This window comes from Neodiprion lecontei, chromosome 2, assembly GCF_021901455.1.
Source record: "Neodiprion lecontei isolate iyNeoLeco1 chromosome 2, iyNeoLeco1.1, whole genome shotgun sequence".
NCBI lineage: Eukaryota > Metazoa > Arthropoda > Insecta > Hymenoptera > Diprionidae > Neodiprion > Neodiprion lecontei.
This window is the reverse complement of record NC_060261.1, coordinates 38,403,481-38,423,646: the sequence shown is the minus strand read 5'-3', so window position 1 is coordinate 38,423,646 and position 20,166 is coordinate 38,403,481. Positions and strand designations below refer to the sequence as shown.

The 20,166-nt window shown below is 44.6% G+C and overlaps 1 protein-coding gene across 4 annotated transcripts in view; it reads right to left on the bottom strand.

Moving 5' to 3' along the window:
• The window catches only part of LOC107225554, a 162,861-nt gene that overhangs the window by 117,385 nt on the left and 25,310 nt on the right, over positions 1-20,166 (bottom strand). For 3 of the 4 annotated variants that reach the window (XM_046732738.1, XM_046732741.1, XM_046732739.1), the window contains one exon: positions 11,248-11,253. The exons of the other annotated variant lie outside the window; for it this stretch is intronic. The gene's annotated coding sequence lies outside the window, so the exon portion shown is untranslated. The remainder of the gene's footprint in view (positions 1-11,247; positions 11,254-20,166) is intronic. 4 annotated transcript variants of the gene reach the window in all.

Sequence of the window (20,166 nt, the reverse complement as noted above, 5' to 3'; positions counted from 1 at the left end):
AGGGGTGTAAAAAATGATGGGGCTGTTGCAGCCGTACGAGGTGGCGGATCTCGTCGCGCTGATTTAAAACTCTATTTCTGCAGGTGTTTGAGGACCGAGTCATAGCTGTGCTCAGGGGGATACAAAGCCTGCCGGCTTTGCCTTCGTTGTAATTCATACGTTGTATGTGTGTGTGTGTGTGTGTTTTTCCGTTGCGACCGTAAAACGAAATTCAAAGGGCGAGACGCCAAACACGCGGGAAAAATTTGATGTATCACCTTGGTAAAATTTAATAAAACTGGCCGACGAAATTTTATTGGCGCTTTACTCACGCCATGCGCCATGACCCCTTGTGTGCAGTCCGGTCCAATATTATCGCTATAAAATACAGTCTTGGCTCTGCTATCTTTCGCAATTATTATACTCCGTGGGTGTGAAAATTACCGTAATGTAAACCTGCAGCCATGCTCGCTCATAACGAGAAAATGCGCTCGCCCGATTAACCGAACTTTCAAATTTTCAGGCTGTTATATCCGAAGTATCGGACCTGATAGTCTTTCCCCAAGGCAAAAATTCTATTATACCTCGGCTTTATCGCTAGTTCGGATACTCGAGTGGAGAACAGCGTAGTGCATTATATATAAAAGAAGCACCGTTTCACTTTACCGGTTTGAAAAGCTGCATACGATGTTCGTTTCGATCGTCGTAAAAATCAAGTTTCATCGCTGCACGATGCAGTCTGCCTCAATTATTTCATAACGCACACTCTGCTGGAAGAAAATCCTGGAATCATCGAATCAAGGATCGGCGAACAGAATTTCTGTAGCGTTACTCACAATCAGTGGAGTTTTCTAAACAAAGCTTTAAACATCGTTCAAAATCTCGAATATCAACTAGTTTCAACGAGAGAGTTAATCGCGTTAGAGAAATTTCGGTGAACATCTTTCGTATAATAAACCGGTAATTTCCAGACGGTTGATCGGAGGGGAAGACTAAACGAATCACCCTCTCAAAACCAGGTGCAAATTACTTCTCGCGCCTATGACTACTCCTCCTCTGATAACCCGGAGCGACGCTTACGCGACAAAGCTGCTTTACTAACGAGGCGGAATTTCGGTTTGTCTCTTTGTATCCGTCACCGTCTCCATATCGCCTTACACCTAACAGCTGATTCGAGTCGACCCAGGGTCCGTTCCCTAGAATTCCCCCGATATCAAAACGAAAAGTGTATCAAATTATTGACTAAAATCAGTCTTGCAAAACAGTCGCAACAGTGCTCCAGTAAAAATAATCAGATACGAAGAAATCCATTATCGGAGCTAAAATCGTGTCGCGAAAAGTTGAGAGAAATTTCATCGATGCCTGCAGTAAAAACGAAGAAAAATCCATAAACGACACGAATCGCCACCGCGATCGAGCGATCGGAATTTTCTCGTATCGCGTCGTTAGCGACCCGAATTAGGCCACGAGAGGGTCAATCTGCGGTGATTTCCGAACGCCGAAGAGTCCACGGCCTCGGTTGTATACCTATACGTACAAGGAGTCTTTGATTCGTCGCGGAAATAAGATGTCCAGCTTCGCGTCGGCAGCATTTCTCATTCAATGTGCTTCGGAACGAACCGCGGCAAGCCGGTTTATTCAAGGGTCGAGGGTAGCGCGAGACTTAGGCACTCGGAGAATATACCGGGGTAAAAATCCTTCAACCTGAATTGAGCCCGATATTTAATTCAGTTCAATTAAGCTGAACGAATACGGCCGATTACGTTCCGGGAAAACGGGCGACACAATAAAGATGTGTACGTCTCACATCCACGTATCATACCTGTAAACGTATTTTCTCCGCAGCGACACGCGCGTGTCAAATCTTTCCTCAAAATGCGACACGCTGCACTCGCGGATGCACGTTGCAGGCAGACTACTTGGCGCAAAGTCTTGTTGGCTCGCAACAAATATACCTGCCTGCCATCACGACGTTTCGTCGTTGTTACAAGCAATTAGCAGTCGTAGTGTAAACGTCGCCCGAGACTAGCTTCGCTCTGTCAATATTTCGCGCTTCATATCCTGCAGAGCCGCTCTTTACACACATTCTTCGCATTACCGCGGCTGCACCTGCAATGTACTTTACACCGCGAGAGGTTCATCAGTCAAGCCCGCTTGGATCGTCCGCGCTCTCATCTCGGTCTTATCATCTTACGTTTTAATAAAATATCACAAGTCTGCGACCTCTTGATGTTTTATTCTATTCATAACGCGTCTACAAACCGCAGCCGCGTCGGCTTGTGTCCTCGCTGTAGGTACAGTATATCAATAACCGTCAGCGCCGGCATGTCATTAGCGCTGCACTTTCTCGTGAATGCGTTTTATTCGCATGCGGATATTATCGCACAGTTCTGAATCGCTTTGCGAGAGAGACAATTGAAGGACCTCCACGTCAGATCCAGCAATACGGTATTATAATCTGCGTTGAAGAGTTAATGAAAGCCTGGGATATGTATATATATATGTGTATATATATATATATATATATATATACATATATGTGTATATATGTGTATTATTGTGTATATGTGCATATATACGGACATATAATCGAACATATATGCCGTACAAACACTGGCTGGTCTCGCATAGCTCTGAGGCCTCTAACGAAGCTTAAGGTAATGAAAGTAAGCCGCAGGAGAACGGAGATGGGTGACGGTGAAAGAGAAAAAGGGGATGAAAGGAGCATCGTTAGGATTATCTCTCCATTTCTTTCTCGACAAAGTGGAATGCCAAGAGGCGAAGGGGAACGTCCGGGACAACTGTGGGGGGGGGGGATTAAAGAAGACGAAAGAGTCGGTGGATTTGCCGGTTGGATTATAAGATTAATCTTTGCGAGATAATTTGCTATACGACCATTGTTCATTCGAATATCAGAAGTAAGCGAGCTTAGCCGCGGGTGCGTGATAAACAGAGGAAGGAAAAACGAAAGAAGGAAAAAAAAAAAGATGAAGAAGTAAAAAAAAATGCATAATGTATCAGTAATTCGCTGGGAAAAGTTTTTCAATTTTCGGATGCGTAACATTTAACTCAGTGTAGGTACAACGAACGTGAACGCTGCGATTATACTTGAGGAAAATGAGTAAGTATAATAACATCGCAGTCTAGAACTCTCGGTATTGTTTATTTCATTTTCGCATCGAGCTCTTTCATCCGGGAGCAGTACTTTCGAAGCTACGGTTTAAAACCGGTCGAGCAGACGTGTAAGGGGAGACTCGACGGTAGTCAACGAATGTATTTCCATTTCCATTATCGAAGGGGGAAATCATACCATTTAAATGTCGCTTTGTCCGAATCGATTTTCGGAGCGAAGCTTTCCAACGCCTTCGAGTTTATCCTCAATTGTATAACGGCGTAAAAGTGGCGCACGGAAAAGTGATTTACCGCGATTTAATTAGGCGGAATGGCGTCATCGGAAACAAGAATCTTTAAGTTTCTTTTTTCCCCTATCTTCGGGAACTTTGTCGCTGTTGGTATCGATGCTGTCTTTGAATCGATTTTGAGTAGCACATAATTTCACGAAGAACAATGTTCTCGTCAAATTTGAAATTGACTTATCTTTTGTACCCTCGAAGACTTTCTCTCGGAATCCTGAACCGCGAAAGCTCCGATAAAATTTCTCCTGGTGGTATACATATCCTGTACAAGGGGTGGCGTGAACGCGAGGACAATTACCACCACTTCCTGCCTCTATCTCATACATTAAAGATACGTCGCGAGAGACGCCGACAATTCTCTCCGCCAAGATTGCGTCATATGTCGCTCTCCGCGGTCTCTCTTTTCCTGGGATCTATTTGAATTTTGCATTAAACATCAATGCGTATTCCGCATATTTGGCTTTTGCAATTTCACCTTTATTGGATACGGCGCCCACCGAATCTCGGTCGAATATCGCACACACGCGACGAAGAAATCGAGAACCAATAAAATATACAGACGCCTTAAAAATTTTGGCAAAATCACGCGGTTAATGTTTCCTGATTTCCGGCCTATCCGTACGAAACAAGCACATTTACGATATCCAATTTTTTTATCGCCAGAATCCAATATTGATTCCGATTCAATGTTGTAGGTATTTCTTGATTCGAATACTTTTATAAACCGCTTATCCACGTTCGATTATATTATTATGCATACCCGTATCGTACTTGGGAATAGCCGCAGACGCTGATTCAACCCGCAAACCTCGTGTCCATTGTTAAACTTGCCAGACGATAATATCGTTCGCTCCGTTTCAACGCTCCTCCCTTCACTTCTATTTGAAACTTTTTAAGCACTCTCTTCACCTTTTGCAGATAAATTTTTTTGCCAATGAATTAATAAAAATCGCACATCTTTTTTCTCCAATTCACCCAGCAAGGCGATGGAATAAAAATAAACTCACGCAATAAATACAAGGTCTGGAAAAAGTGATCGAGTACAATAAATAAAGGGCCGAAAATTTCAACTCATGCAACGATTTGCAGGTATGCACAAGGCGATTCAAATATCTCAACCGTCCCTCAACGCAGATATGGTAGATATAACATCTCGCGTACGCGCAGCTGTCGCGGACTTGATGTCACAAGATTTATTCGTCAAGTTGAAAAGCGACAAAGTTTAGGAGATTACGAGTCATTGAGCAACAAGCTAGACACTGAGTAGTCACGCTCTGCTATTCCGGGTCGGTCTGAACGCGGCTTCGAGAACGACGCGGTGCCAAAAGTAGCATGCTGCAGTACTTAGGCCAATTATTGTATCGCCGTGGCGATATGTAGCCACAGATAGAGGAAAGGAGCAAAAGTAAGGAAACACGCCAGGTATTAATAAACGACGAGACCGAAGCTGTGTCTAAGGTCTTGGCGTGAAATTCTATCGCGCGAGGTTCGCGTAACTTCTTCCCAACATCCGCAGTGCGCAGGTTTCTCGACGGCAGGCTCAAGTCTCGCAACGGACAGACAGGCGGCAAGAGGAAACCTTGTCGCAATTTTCTCGGCAGTAGAATCGACGAAGAAGTAGTATTCAGCCGAGTTCCTCAGCGCGGCGAAAGTCTGCAGCGGCAGGGTGAACGTCTGTATTACAATTTGGCTTGAGGGTGAGACGCCGAGCCGAGGAGCCACTCGACGTCCGTCGACGAGTAAGTGACAGTCCCTTCTTGTTCCACCCGTCTCGGGAAAGTGTGACACTGCCTTTGTTGAACAACGTCAAACAGGTTGAAAACGGTATTAGCGGAACAACAACTCGGGTTCGAGTCTACACGGCATTACAGCGAGTGTACAACCGAAGAGGACGAGAGGCGAAAGGTGAGTGGTAGGGAGGGAGGGAGGGAGTGTTCAGGGTAGGTGCGGCATAGATCGAGGGGTAGGAAAATTGAATTTATGGCTGGATGTGAAAAGCTAGGGAGACTTTAGGAGGGGGTTTTAATTGAAGTGTCAGTTATTTTCGAAACAATCGGTACTCCGTCGAGTAAACACTTGTTCCGATATTCCCGAGTCCCGAAAGTCACTCCGCGATTCTCGAGTCTCGCCGAAAGCCTTGGAAAGAGAAAAATAGCGCGATTCGACGTTTTACCGTAGACAAACGAGCGTCGGGTTTATATTTTGATCCAGGCTTGACGCGCCCGCGGCAACAAACTCCATAGACACCGTCGTCGAGATCGAGGACTGAGGGTAAAACTTGACCAACAAACCAACCCGACCCGTGTTTCCCATGGACCGCGACATCGCGTTAAATCGACAGAGTTGTTTTTCGCCTTTGTCTCTTCAGCTCTTTTGCACCGTGCTTTCAGAGGCGGTTAAGCTCAGGTGACAAACGATAGCCCTGTCCAATTAGCGAGCGGAGCACCTGCAGCGGCGCTGCTGCTTCTGAACTCTCTCGTTCCCGCGTCTAATCCGGTGTTCCTAGTCACTCCCCCGGTTTGCTGCACCCTGCTTTGGCACCTCGCGCCCAGAATGTCACCCGCCACTTTCGTCTCGGTGCATAGAGGAGCGGTGGAGAGGAGACGAGAAGAGAGGAGAAAAGAGTCCGCATGGCTTCCTATGAACGAAACTGGACTCCACTTTGCCGGTGAGCTTTTATACCGCGAGTGCTTCGTCTTGAATGCAGTTCCTTGGCGAACTTGTTCTTTTTCTTTTCCCCACTTGAAGGAGAGATCTAGAGGTGAAATCCGTCGCTGGTTTTCCTCGCCTACAGCCTCGCCTCTCGGTCCGTTGTGAGGCGAGACCCTGTGCAGGAGCTATTAGCGTGCCAGCGTCAAGAATGCGCGCCGGCAACTCACATCCAACAAAATTAACGCTGACCCAGATTATATTCAGTGGGTATGATGACGATGGAATGCGAAACAACGGGGCATCTGTCACGGGACTCTCATCCGCGTGACTGATGTCCAGGAAAGATATATTCCTGCCACCTAGTTCTTGCATCGCTGCTTCTCGTTCCGACGTGGTTTTCAAACAACTTCCCTCGACCTCTGAAACACTCGGGAATCGCTGTGTAGGAACTTCTGGCTTACGGTCGGACGGAGGAGGAGGGCGGGAAAAAGCGTGAAGCATAACCGCCATTAGGCTGGACCGAAATTTGTCGAGGGATTAGGTCGAGGCCTAATCTTGCCGACAAATACTTGGGCTGCAGGCGCGTCGTTCGCGTATGATTTTTCATGCCTGTGCACGCCACCTTTTTCCGTGATTTTTTTTTTTTTTTTTCTTTTTTATGCCATCTTTTTCTGTTTTCATTTTCAGAAAACGTCAAACGAGAAATACGTTTTCACCGAGAGAGCTCACATCACGCGGTCATATTTGGCTTAGGTTATGGTGCATCGCAGGTACGGAGGAAACTGAATCGATACCCGCCAATCAACCTGAGTGAAGCTTCGTTAATTATTGAATGAGGGAAGGGAAGGAGGAAAATAGAAAATGAAGGAAAAGAACGGTAGTCTAACAGGGGTAGAATTCGAGCTGTCGGAATAAATGGAAGCGGTGCAGCGGGGGCGATTCTTTTTTCGGGGTCAAAAAAATATTGGTTTCTCGTTTATACGCAACGTCTCTTCTTACAGTATGCATACTCCCGATATCATTTACATGGCTCGATAATCGTATTTCCTGTTATCCGAGTGGAAAATTGAGTAAGATAATATTTACATATAACGTTCTGTATTCCTCCAGCTCTTCTAACTCATCAGTACGAAGACGCATGCGGGTGCCTGTGACGAATATTCCGTGTATAGGTTATCGGTTGAAACAACGAACTGAATAATGCTAAAAATAAGTAGTGCTTGATTCCACTAAATTCGGATAAGAATTTATTGTTTCTCGGTTCGTTTATTTTACTTTACTTTTTGCCAATCTGTTTGTTTCTTCTGGCTGAGTAAATATAATCATTCGGTATAACAAATAAGCAGTCGTTACACTGCGGGTGAGGAAAGTTGAGTATTATGAAAACAAAAAAAAAAAAGAAAGAAAAAAAGAAACGAACAAACAACGTTGACTAATTGCTAAGGTAAACTCGGTGCAGACTTGCGCGAAGGGCGGAAAGGATTCGAATGCGGATTTACTTGGTGTTTGCAGAACCATCCAATTTACTCCAGAGTTTCCTCTTAATCATTGTCCGCGGTCGCTCGACTCCCATCGACTCGAGTCACTGTCGTCTTATTCTTTTATAATTTGCATCTCCTAACTAGAAATGCCAGCGCAGCATCCCTGATAAAACAAGATTCGACTGTCTCGTCGAAGCCTGTACCAGGTAGCGTGGATACGATGGAACTGACTGGTTCGGCACGGTGGAACAGTCTTGAAATACAAAGATCGTAATTGCTTACTCCGACATCCACTTCTGTCCGAGGCAGAGCCAACTTCCTATTTCGTTCCATCCTAGGCTTTTCCGCTCGTTCGTTAATAAGGAAAGAGACTCGGGGAGCGTCGTTTCGATTACGATACAGAAACGACGGACTGTATGTATGCGGAAACCGGAGAACAGCGATCACGGCTTCATTAAAGCTGCAGCGAGTACTGCCTGATTTTTCTAGGCCCCGTCAACTTTCATTTTACCGCAATTCTCAGCTCTCCGTTCATGTCCGGCGGCTACGAAGGATATTGTAATTCGACAAGGTTTGATTTTTGCGGTTACGCCCTTACGCAATCACCGTAGTAGATCATTTTTTCAATTTTCATCGGGACTAACAAATCGTGTCCACCAGTGCACGCGACCTTTTGCTCGTAATTGAACCGTTATTCAATTGCAACGCTTCTGACCATATTTTCATGTTCTGTGCCTGCGTACGATAAAAAACATATACGACCTTATGCCATTAGACACATGATATTGCACTCATCTCCGAGTTACAGGTTAAACGACGAAGCTTCTGATCTTTGCCAGTAAAGTATCATCAATTTTCCTGAAGATTTTTTAGTGAAGCTGATCAGATGCCATTTTCGAAGCCGGAAAAACGCTTTGTACACCACCGCGTGGGTTGGGACCTTGAATATCTCGCCCCGAAAATACGTATGACGCCACCGTTAATCTGGAAGAGAACCAAAACGTCTTTTCAAGGAAAACATCTTCGGATTATTTAGCAAAAACAAAAGCTGTCAGTGCAAACATTGCCTGCAACATCGCCAAGATTTATACGACTTGTTATACTCTGAATCCTCGATGAGTTTCGGAGCGGTGATACAGAGGATGCTGTCTATCTAGGTAAATCCAACTTTGAACTTGCCGTATTGAGTAAACACGGAACAAACCTTTTGGCGCCAATATGAAGTATTGAGGCAACAAAGTGACATAAGGTTGTCGTTCGATTAGAGGAAATAAAGTCCGAATTCTCTTTGATATCGAGTGATGAATGTGCCAATGGCTGCAAAGTGATATACTGGCAAGTGTGAGTACGTGAAAACAGGTCCTTTCTCGACCGCCTGAAGGGCGATTCGATTTCCACCTCTGGGCGTTCTTTCCACCAAACTCTACCTTAAATGTAGACTATAACAAGTAATTTTGTTCAGACGAACAAATTCTTTGCGAAGTTCAGCCTTAAGCCCCTTAATTACCCCGACGAACCAGCGGACGATTAATTTATAATTTACTTACAGAACGATATGGCAATAGATTTTAATTACAACTTTTGCATGGACGGATGGTTGGATGGATGATGGGCCGTCGTCACGCTTCCAAATTCGCAAACAACGGAACGGGGAGCATAACCCGGTTGGAATTAGGTTATTGTTGGACTTTGTAAAGACACTTGAACCGTGACGGAGAACTACCTCGGAAAACTTTTACTCTGTGGCCAAAACGCCACTCTGCGACTTTTTCGACCTCTCGCTGTGAAAATCCGTTAATTATATAGGCAAAACCCTTAGCCCATCGCTTTCGGTTGCCACATTTTCCTTCGACCATTACAATATTTCTAATGTAACAATAATTGCAGGCGATCGAAGTTTAAGCTCCGCCAAAGCCGAACGTTCGGGTGATAAGGAGTCAGAATAGCCCAAAAAAAAAAAATAAAAAAAAAAAAAAAAACGCAACGAAACATTTGAAAAATGTGCAAAATTTGCACGCACGCTGTAAATACAGTGCATTTATTTTTACCGTTTTAGAACAAGACACGCATCTTCGATTATCACACGGCGAATAATTAACTCGAGACGATAGAAAAAGTCTCTATTACAGAGAAGCCTTGTCGGTAAAGGACTAAGGTATGGATCATTTATGAGGGTAACTGGAATCAGCGATCCAATTTCGTTTCCAAACAGGCTATAACGGCTCCAGCAAAACGAGATCGATTATAATTATACAGGTAGCGATTTAACGATTCCCCCTGCGCACTTCCTATTAATAAGTCAGCGTACGTTGAACGGCTGTTTCTCTAAACGCATTAAATGCAAATTCAGATATGCCCAGAGCGATTGTTACCAGACGCACATGCATATTTCAGTGGGAACGAATCGGCGACGATCGTTTCATCCCGTCTCTCCTTCAAATTTCCGAAGGTACGCGGAATGAGTTCCTCCCGGAATATCGTATACGCGCTGGTATGGGGTAATCCTTTCCGCATATATTAGTTTTTGCAAATACACCGAGTTACCCGTAACTCAACCCGACGCCGGCAATAACTTGGGCGAGGATTTTGCGGGGAAAAAGGTAAGGATTAATATCGAACATTCGCGCGTACCATTGTAGACGCCCGGCGTAAATAGGAGGCATAAATCGAATCCGCAGCGTCGGGACGGCCGGCGCCCTGCCGCAGCCTCCGAGGTACTTTGCCCCGGTCATTTTGATAACGAACCTTACGATTCCCCGGCTCAATTCCCATCCGCGGTCATTTGATTTCCACTAAGTGCCACTCCGCGCTCTCTCTCTCTCTCTCTCTCTATATATATATTTCGTTTTGCTGAAATCACGGTTACTCAAGTACCTACATGCATTACTTATAACCCCGGCGCTGCTTCTTTTACAGCCAGACCCGATGGTATTTCACCTTTTTTTCGGCGAGCAAATCGCTTCAAGCTTGTCCTGCCTATATCGCTGGATTTCAACCATTTTCAACATTTCCTTACAGTCATCATCGTTTCCCCAAAAGATGGAAAAAGAATCGTCTCCGCCCATTCTCAAAAATTGAAACACCTTTTTCATATGAAATAATATTTATAATTCTATCTAACGTTAATTACGTTCGTCGCGGTAATATTTTTTAGGTTCTATCCGGGTTTATGACACATGCGGTTACAGTGCCGTTAAATTTTGTTACTTATATGTGTCAAATTTTCTGCTTTGCAGCACCGCTTTGGTTATTGTTATTTTTCCTGTATTTTTTTTTATTTTTTTTTTTTCTTGCCAAAAGCTTATCATATATGGCACAGTAAAATTAATCAATCTCTCTTTCTCCCCCTCTGTCTCTCTTTTCCAAAGCCCAGGTGCGTGAGCTTGCAGCCAGTCGGAGGAAAGGAGTTTTCCCTTGGAAACCGAGCAGGAAATCTCTTTAAGCGAGATTTCTCTTGTTCCCGAAGAGTCGGAGGTAGGTATGCGCGTTCGAATTATCATATTCCGGTCCATTGCGTCTCGCCCTACGAGTTATATCTCGCATTTGCAATTCACGATGAGTCTTACTTTGTTACGAACTGTTAAGGCTGGGGAAACTGAATTGATCGAACCGAACTGCGGAGGGTCGGATATTCGACGGTGCTCGTTCCATTCCCGATTCGGGCGAATGGCGACGCCTCGCCTCACTCAATCCGTGACTCGAAACCCAGCTTCACTCACCGATATCTGAAACAGAACACAGATTCGTTGTTAACATCGTTTGGTTGACTTCAGGCGGCGGGCGGTAAGTTTACGCTCATTACACAGCCAAACGTTCCACGATACGCCTTCTCTGTACTTTTGAAACTAACCAATTCTCCGAAACGAACAGCCTTGTTCGTTATTTTATTGACTGTAAACTTCCCTCGTCAAAACAAATCGAAATTCACCAGAAATTCATCCTTTGAACTACGAGCGAAACGGTTTTTTTTTTTTTTTTTTTATTTTTGTTTCAATTTCTTTTTTTGTTTCGTTATTTTGTTTTTTTTTTTTTTATCGGTCCGCACCTGCTGTCTGTCAATAATTGCCTATTTGCGCGCAAAACGTTGTACGAAGCACAGAGCAATCAAAATTATTCAGCGGAACAATTATACTCGAAATATGTTTGAGAAATCGGAATTGATTGTGTCAAAGTCTTGGCAACGGTGCAGCTTCTGAGCTCAACTGTAATCAATGGTCACTCGCAAGTTCGTATATGATTTCCGTTACTCTTACTAAAAAAAATATATGTTTGTTAATGATTCTTGTAAAGAAGACGAAACACGAATGCTGTATAATACTCTAAAACGGGGGATCCAAATCTATGTGACATTCGGTGGCCGGGTTTCGGTGTTTGGCTGCTTGGAATCGATTTGACCCTCGAGATGCTGCGAGGTACGAGATCATTCTTTATTCAAGGGACGAGCCGCGCTAGCGGAATGTCAAAAATTTAACGGACTAGCTGGTGTTTGATGAGAATTGCGAAAAATGGAAAACATGGAGCAGCGTGGAAAAAAGTAACTATTAACGATTTGCGGAAATGAAAGATCTGCGTGTTGGTTTTAATGTTTATGTAAGGACCGTCCCAGGGTAAAATCGCGCACTTCGATCTCTTCGCGAATCAAGCCCAGAAGGAATTCATAACCCTTTTGCATTTAAATGTATAACGAATGTTTTTAACACCCTGGAAATATAGGTTCGTGCTTATAGTTACCCCGAGAAAAGCTTTTCCACCTCAGGCTGCGGACGGGACGTAAAATACTTAAGTGCGTCCATAATATAGAGCCCGGAAATGACCACGTCAACCTACGTATGCTGCTACACCATATACTCGCGATCCTCGTCATTCCCCTACACGGAATGAAAAATATTGTAGGTCTTACATCGCTTGTCGTAAATACATGGACAGCACTTTTTTTTAGTCAAGTCTACAGCAATTGTGGCACGATTTACAAATTCGATAATAAAAGTTGCAAAACCAATATGGAGATCTACCACAATTGATGTGAATTTGATTCCAAAAAAATGCTGTTTATGTATTCACCGCAGAGCATGTGAAATTGACATTACATTTTTTTCCGTGTAGCTGCGTAGCGTTAATCAAATGCTAGCGTGTCCGATTGGCCGGCAATTATTTAACGTTTCTCTGACACTTCTCGGGTGCCAAGAACAAATAAGGTTCTCGTCTTCCAAAGCCAAAGACTAGGTGATTTTTGCGCACAGCAAAACAGCCTAGCATTAAATTTCGCAACAGGAATACGAATATCACTAAATCTGCCAAAGGTTCAGACGTCTAATTGATGAAGGTGAAAAAAGGAATTTTCTAAAATCATGAAAAAAAGAACTGCATGGATTTTACCGACAGCGTGTTGAATTTCGTAACGATCTATAACCTAACACTTAAAAATTGAAGAAGTTCATCCTTGATGCGGTAATCGCGTGTTTCGCCCGTCATATGGTTATATGTTTGCACGTCAATGTGTACGCAGAATACAAAGTTTGTTGATATTGGGGAAAATAGTGAAAGAAAGTGATAGTTTTTTTCTTCAATAAAAATAAATGTGGTTTTTCTTGACGGTACAAAACTCATGTTCCGACGATATTTCTTTGAGTGAAAAAATTGATTCGTACTTAAGAAAATTAAATCTTGCGAGAAATTTTCTGTAAGGCACCCTGAAGACTTTCAGTATGTAGTTTTCATACTCTCAATGTTCGCTGCTGATTTTCGGCTGGCTGTTAAGCCACGTGCCACTGGGAGTGAGTTTTTATTATTACTCCGTTTTCATCGCGTGGTATCTACACTCTGTTACGCGGCGCTGAACATCTGGTAACAAGTATGAAATCGATCAGGAGCCCGCCAAACGTGAGATAACTGGCCCACAGGCGTTTTTTCTGTCGACGAATAACAATTCTTCCTTGCCAGACTTGATTATCTCCCAAAATTACGATCGGACGCACGCATTTGCACAGCTTCTACCAGAGGCTTACAACCAATCATCCGATTCGGTCTGCCTTTCTTATTTATGCGATAATTGAACCGTACCGACAGCTGCATTGGATTATTTCGTGTGCTAGATAAGAATATTATGTAATACGTGACTAGTGAATGATTTTCAAGTATATCAATCGCGGCTATTATTAATCTGCGACGCAGGAGTTCAGTTTGCACGGTACCCATGCAAAAAGAAATCCGGTCTTGTAATTAGTGGTGACAAATGATTGTACGTACAACGATTTTCTTTGAATCAGGATCCGTCTCAGGGAATAAATTGAGACGACCTGATAAAACGTGGCTTTTAAACCCCGATAGAGGTGCTAAGCGCGATATCGCTTAATCTCTATTAATCCAAACGTTAGGTAGCTCAGCATCAGGTTGAATTCCGTAAGACATCGGACGACGCTGTCTCTGGTGGGCTGGCAGACGGCCATAGAAAGTAAATTCACCCTAAAGCGAAATTAATCTTGGCGTATAAATACACCGTATATCTAAGAGGGCCGCAGGTGCGTCGTACCTGTAATGCCGACTATAAAATTCCCTGTCCTTCGTCTTTCGGCACGGAGATCCGTGCCCAAATCGCGTGTATCTCTTAATTCCGAATCCCGCAGTGTCGGTCGATCTTTCACTGGGCTGACGGCTGCCAAGCCAATCTCCGAGCCGAAGCTTCGCCTGCTATTGTTCTCGACTTTGGTACGGCGTACCATATTTTACAGACGTATAACAGGCGAGGAATCGGGCGAGGAGAAAATCTTGTTTCCAAAAATTTTCCCTCCTCCCCGAAACGGAGCCCGGGATAAAGAGAGGGGGGAGAAAAAAGAAGCGCAGGAAACCGGAGTGATCGCCGTGCCGGGAAGGCCGTATTATTAAAATTCCAGACGCCTTTCCGAATAACGATTCTTCGTCGGGGATGCGAAGCGCCGAGCGACGGACCCGGCAAAACCACGTGAGAACCCGTCGACGCGTCTCGACGCTAAGATGCAACGCTCATCGCCGTTTATAGCGCAGGGATGCTCCCGTTTCCACCCCGGGGATTAATCACGAGGCATTGCAGAGACGCCGGCTCAAAGGGGATACGTCGGCGGGGGTGAGCGTAAGCTGCCCTCCCTCCCCCCTTCACCCCCCCCCCCCCCCCCCCTTTAAACCCACTTTCACCCCCGATACCCACCCTTAGCCGTAACTCACGTTAATGAGCGCATAAACGCCGCATAATTTCAAAGTTTCCGGGAGTTAGGCTTTGCGAGATGTGACGTACACCGTGTATGATTGGATTTAGCTGTATCACGTCAACTCTGCGTTTATTATATCATAACCGTGAGAGTTGAAGGTGGAATAGGGGGGTGGGGGGGACGGAACGACGGGTGAAAGCATCGGAAATCAGCTCGATTGTTAAAAATTATGTAGAAATGTTGTATACGATACTTTTGTATTGTACTTCGATGAAGGGAAAATTTGGATGAAATTGTCATTTCTATTTTTCTTTTCATTTCTCATTTTCATGTTCATAATAAAAGTGTTGTGATAAAAAGAAATTTTAGCCATTCTTCAAACTTTTCCTCGAATTAGAAAATTTTACAAAACTCGAAAGAATCGTTTAACTTTTTTCTTATACGGAATTATGACACGTGGCATATTTTATGATTATTCTATCTGACGATAAGTTCTTCTAAATTGTTGCTCTTCTAGAATTCGATCAATCTGTTTTCCTATTCGGTTCCTGCTACCCTTTCACAGAGACCTGTAATTATGCTGTTTTCACAGGGTCGTGTCACTCGCTCAATTTGATTCCTCGGGCTCCCAATGCCCGTAAAAATATCCAGAATACAGGATCCGTATTTCTCGGTCAGGAAAATAAACGGGCTGTTCAAGAGTGGTAACAAGGTCCAATTCGTATTACTCTGCGTGCGTCACTATAGTAAAAGCGACTGCAGGTAACGGTTTAATTTTTAAATAGTTGAAATCAAAACCAGATATTGCACTCAGCGTGTCGAGGGACCAGAGATAGAATCGGCTGAGCTGCGCTGACACGTGACGTGACCCTCGTCATTCGAACCAATGATAACCTCCAGCGTGGGATGTGAAATTGGAAATGGTACACTTTTTTCCTGGATTAAAAATGTTTCGCGTTTCGTTGACTCTCAGTTACGAATATAAAAGAAAAAGAGAGAGAGAGAAAGGGTGATCACGAAACGATCAATAGGACAAATAAATCGCGTGTAGACATGCAATGATGCACCGTATAAAAAATTTTGATACCGTTAGCTACGGCGACTGTTCTCAAAAATCGTCGATTCCTTCTTCGTTTGATCTTGTTTACTTCATCTTTTCTTCTCATATTTAATACAGAAACTTATTGCGATACTTTTGCGAATGATAGGATCCGGTAGTTGGTGCGAGGTGCGTTTACCACGGTGAATCTTCTTCGGAGAAGTAAGAAAAAGTAGATCTCTGTTGTCCAAGAGATGTATCAAGTAGGTGTAACCCTGAGGGCAAAGTAAATCCTTGGGCTTCCCGCTGTTTTACCTGTTGCTAAACTTCTCTTCACCCCTTGAAAAGTTGGCAGGTTTACGAGCGTAGAAGTATCGCGCGGTTTGTGTATAAAGAGAGGATTTGAAATCGCGAACAAGGCAGTGTTTTAGGCTATTCTAGCACCCTCATCCTTAAATTTATAATTAGCATAATCAAGTGTTTAACGACGACTACAAAATTCCGAGGGGCCTATTCAAGCACTCGCAGTTGGCTGAACGAACCTCGTCATCTAACCAGAATCTTCTTTATATCCGTGTTCAATTTGCAGGGATGAGTTTTTTATGTTTTGTTTTTGATTATTCGACTTTTTATTCGATTGCGTTGGCGGTTCTTTTTTGCCTCGATTTGGCTCCGTTTCGACTAGCTTGAACCTACAGCACTTAGATTCACGAGTCCTCGGACTTGGCTGCAAACTTGACGCGAGAAAATTCCACTAGTCAGAAGTTTGGAGTTTCAATGTTTAAAAGAGACTTTTACGGAAGAAAGTTGGTAGAAATTTTTTTGCGGACAGGTTCGCCTCGGGTAGAAAACCGAAACAGAATCAAGTCCGGGTACTTAAATTTCCATGGTCTTCACTTTTCCGCCGGTCATTCGCGTAGCTGATAAATTTCCAAGAACAACAAAGTTTACGGCAACCAAAGTGTACATGAATAAAAATGAAACGACTCGCTGAGAAGATAATATAATAAGAAAGTAAAATAAACAAGAGAAAGTTACTACCTTGATGAATTTTACGAGACAGACGATTTTAGCGTGGCGATTATACACACAGCTGTAGGCTTAAATAACACACAAGTGAGTTGTAACGGCGAGGGTAAAAAAAAAAAAATGTAGATCTAGATTATTTCCTCGTCGGTTTTCAAGCGGAATTTTAGCAAGGAAAAACGTGACACCGCTCGGATTTACTCTTTCGTTTTATTTTTCTCCCAGGTCCTCTACATACACGCGGCGTCCGCGTAGGTGTTAAACTCTAACCGGAAGCAGCGACAACCTTGCACCCTGTAGGACGAAGTCGCGTCGCGGTTCGACTTGTGAGACTTACCGACGACGTGACATGCGGGAATTTTATTTGCTCCGTGGAGAATTTCTGATTGGCAGCTGTTCCATGCGAGTGGAATCCGGAGCGACGCAGCCACGTTATACGTTATACGTTATACGTTTTACGTTATACCAGAAAATCGTCGTTACACGCGCACCGCAGTCTCCGCGGGATGCATGCAAAGCAAAACGAGCCCCTCGCCGCAACCCTCGCCGCCTTTCTTATTCCCCCGAAGCAGTTTCTTCTTATCGTGGCGAAAATTTATCGAGTTCCGGTTCGCGTTACCCGCGAACCAACGGCCGAACCTCGACGCTTTGGCGCTCCGCTGCATGGCGGACACGTTTGCATGTGTCTGAAAGCCGAAGCTTGGGGGCAACGCAGAGACGCTACGATAGGCATGTTCGCGTAATTAAGCCACCAGGGATTTGCATACGATCCGGCGGATAGCAGTCGGTGCCAGTTGCTACTATTCGCAATAAGAAACGTAGGGCTCCACCGTTACGCCTGGCAAGCGGTGTTAATCCGTTTTTGCGATCATCCCCTATCTCGGTGCACCCCCTGACACCCCCGTCCTCACGCCTCGACGGTGTTGTTACACGTGTGCGTCGAAAGTAAGACGTCTCGTGTTCGTTTCTTACCTCGTACACCGCGCGTGTCTGCGTATTTATTCATGTACCTACTTATATTCGAGATTCGGACGCGATCGTGATTATTTTCAAGTCTTTGGAATTTTCGTCGATTACGAAGTTTGGTCTTTTCGCTCGCTTCTCGTTCCCTCGTTTCGTCGAAGTCGCGATTTTCCGAGTTCTGTGTTGGATAAAAAAAAGAAAATAAAAACCACCCCGACTGTTAAATCCGCGCCTTTGTCAAGTCAACCACGAACATCTTGAAACCGCAACCAAGCGAATTTTGTCGAGAAAGGTGAAATTCTTGATGTTGAAACGAAGTAGGTACACGTGTTTCGTCGGTGAGTGAAGGGTGCACCGCGTGCACGTCGGCGAGGGATGGAGGTGAATAAAATTCATCCTGGCTTGCGGCGGAAGGGCCGTTGCAACGATGCAAGGCTGAGATAGCCGGGGTGAATCTTGGAGTAAGATAAATGTAAGTTTCGCATGCAGCGGGTTCGAGCTATAGAGCGGAACAAATTAGAAGGAAGAAAAATGGGCGGTGAGTCAGCGGGCGGTAGATAACTGTGGTTAAATTTAACCACCCCTATAATTTGGCTACACGATCCGCACTAATGGTGAGTTGACAAATCGGGAAACCGTATTCTTGACAATCCGTAAAGCAAACGGCTGGGCAATAATTATTACAATAATTTCACCGGGACATCTTACTTTCTAAGTTTGGGGGGAACGGCAAGAATTAGATAAAGCGACTCATTGTCAGTCAGTCGTATCTCCGCGTCCTTGCTCGACTTTACCGATCAAAAGTTCACCGTTCGTCCATGCATCTTTCGTTTCTGCAGCAGCATCCGTCAAAGCCAGATTTTGCCTCGACGTTTTGCGACTCTGCTTCAAGAACGAAACTGTACCTACATACGTACTTCCAATGCTCTCTAACGTCATCGTGAAAACTTCGCGTGCAGGATGATTTTCAATTATTCCTCTCACTGAAATTCGGTCGCTTTTACAATTTGGCGTCAGCTTCTTTATACCACCGCAAACTTTGGCACCTCAATCCCGGTCCTGCGGCAAAAAACGTCCACGGATCGATAAGGGAGATTGAGAGATAGATTGAGGGAACTAAGGTACGAAATTGGGAAGAAAAGGGACCGCCGCGAGAAGGGCAGTGCAGGTATCAGGAGGGTACCGAGGTATTACGGAAGGAATTGCACCGGGGTTTCGGAGGGCGGCCTAATTCGATCCCATTCCGTGAGTTTCCCCGTGCAGTAAGGCTGGCCTGAAACTGGAAAGAACAAATCGTGTTTGTAGCGTAGAAGAGGCGAGCGGCCGTTGAGCTCGTAAGAACATCGCTGCGAAGGTACGAATTGCGAAACGTTTCCAACGGTGTTGGAATTCCCGAGAAATCAACGTCTGGCATTATTCTGAGGGGTGGGGGAGGGGGTGAAACTTGCAGCGATCGCCAGGAAGCCGCCGTCTGTTCTTCTCCGACGCTCCCGTAACTGCCCCGGGTCACGCAAACCCTGTTTCGGTTTCGATCCTGGTTTAGGGTTCGAAGGGATGTTCTTGTTTCTTGGAGGATAAGACCCTTACCCTCCCCCTCCCCCCCGCCCCTCTTCGCCGCGCCGTCACCGCCTCCGCCGGCATACTCGAGTTCCTGCAATTAGTTAATCGGATTCGCCTGCCGCGCACTCGTTACCCGCAATTTTTCTTCCTCTTTATTTCCGATGTAACGAACATTCACCCCGATCAAAGCGTGCGCACGCCTATCAAACCCTCGACGAATTTTCAACGTTGATTGATTTTTCGACGTGTACCTGTCGCTAAAATATACATCCCTTCGATTTTATACTGCTCATTTTTTTTTTTCTCCCTTTCCCCTGCAGGGCAAATACATCCGCAGCCTACCACAACACCGCGCAGGGTATAAAGTATCTACCCTGAACGTGTTCCGGTGGGGTGTGCGCGATTCCGTGAATCCGCATCACTGTCGGGGGTTATTTGTACGATTTCAAGTACCGCCGAGACTAATTCGGCTACGCGAACGACAGCCGGATCGAATTGCTTGAAAGCGAATTCTTTCGAATATATTCACTTACACCCTTCGGGACCGCCTCGCCACCCGAAACACATTCGATTATTCAAATCGGACAAATTTTATTCAAGCCCTGCTTAAAATGTCACTCGAAGTCCATTCATATAATAGTACCATTATTTCTAATTTTACTTAGCGTCAAATCTTATCTTTTAGCGTATAATATCTTACGAATTCCGTTCCGAGATACTGGGCGTGATTGATGGATGGTTATAGTCGACGAAATAATAGCTTTCGCGAGGGTTAAAAGCTTAACCGTTGAGTGAGTTTTGATACTCTTGCTCTGACATTGTTTAGAAAATAGAATCTTTCGACTATTGACATCACAATAATGGTTCCA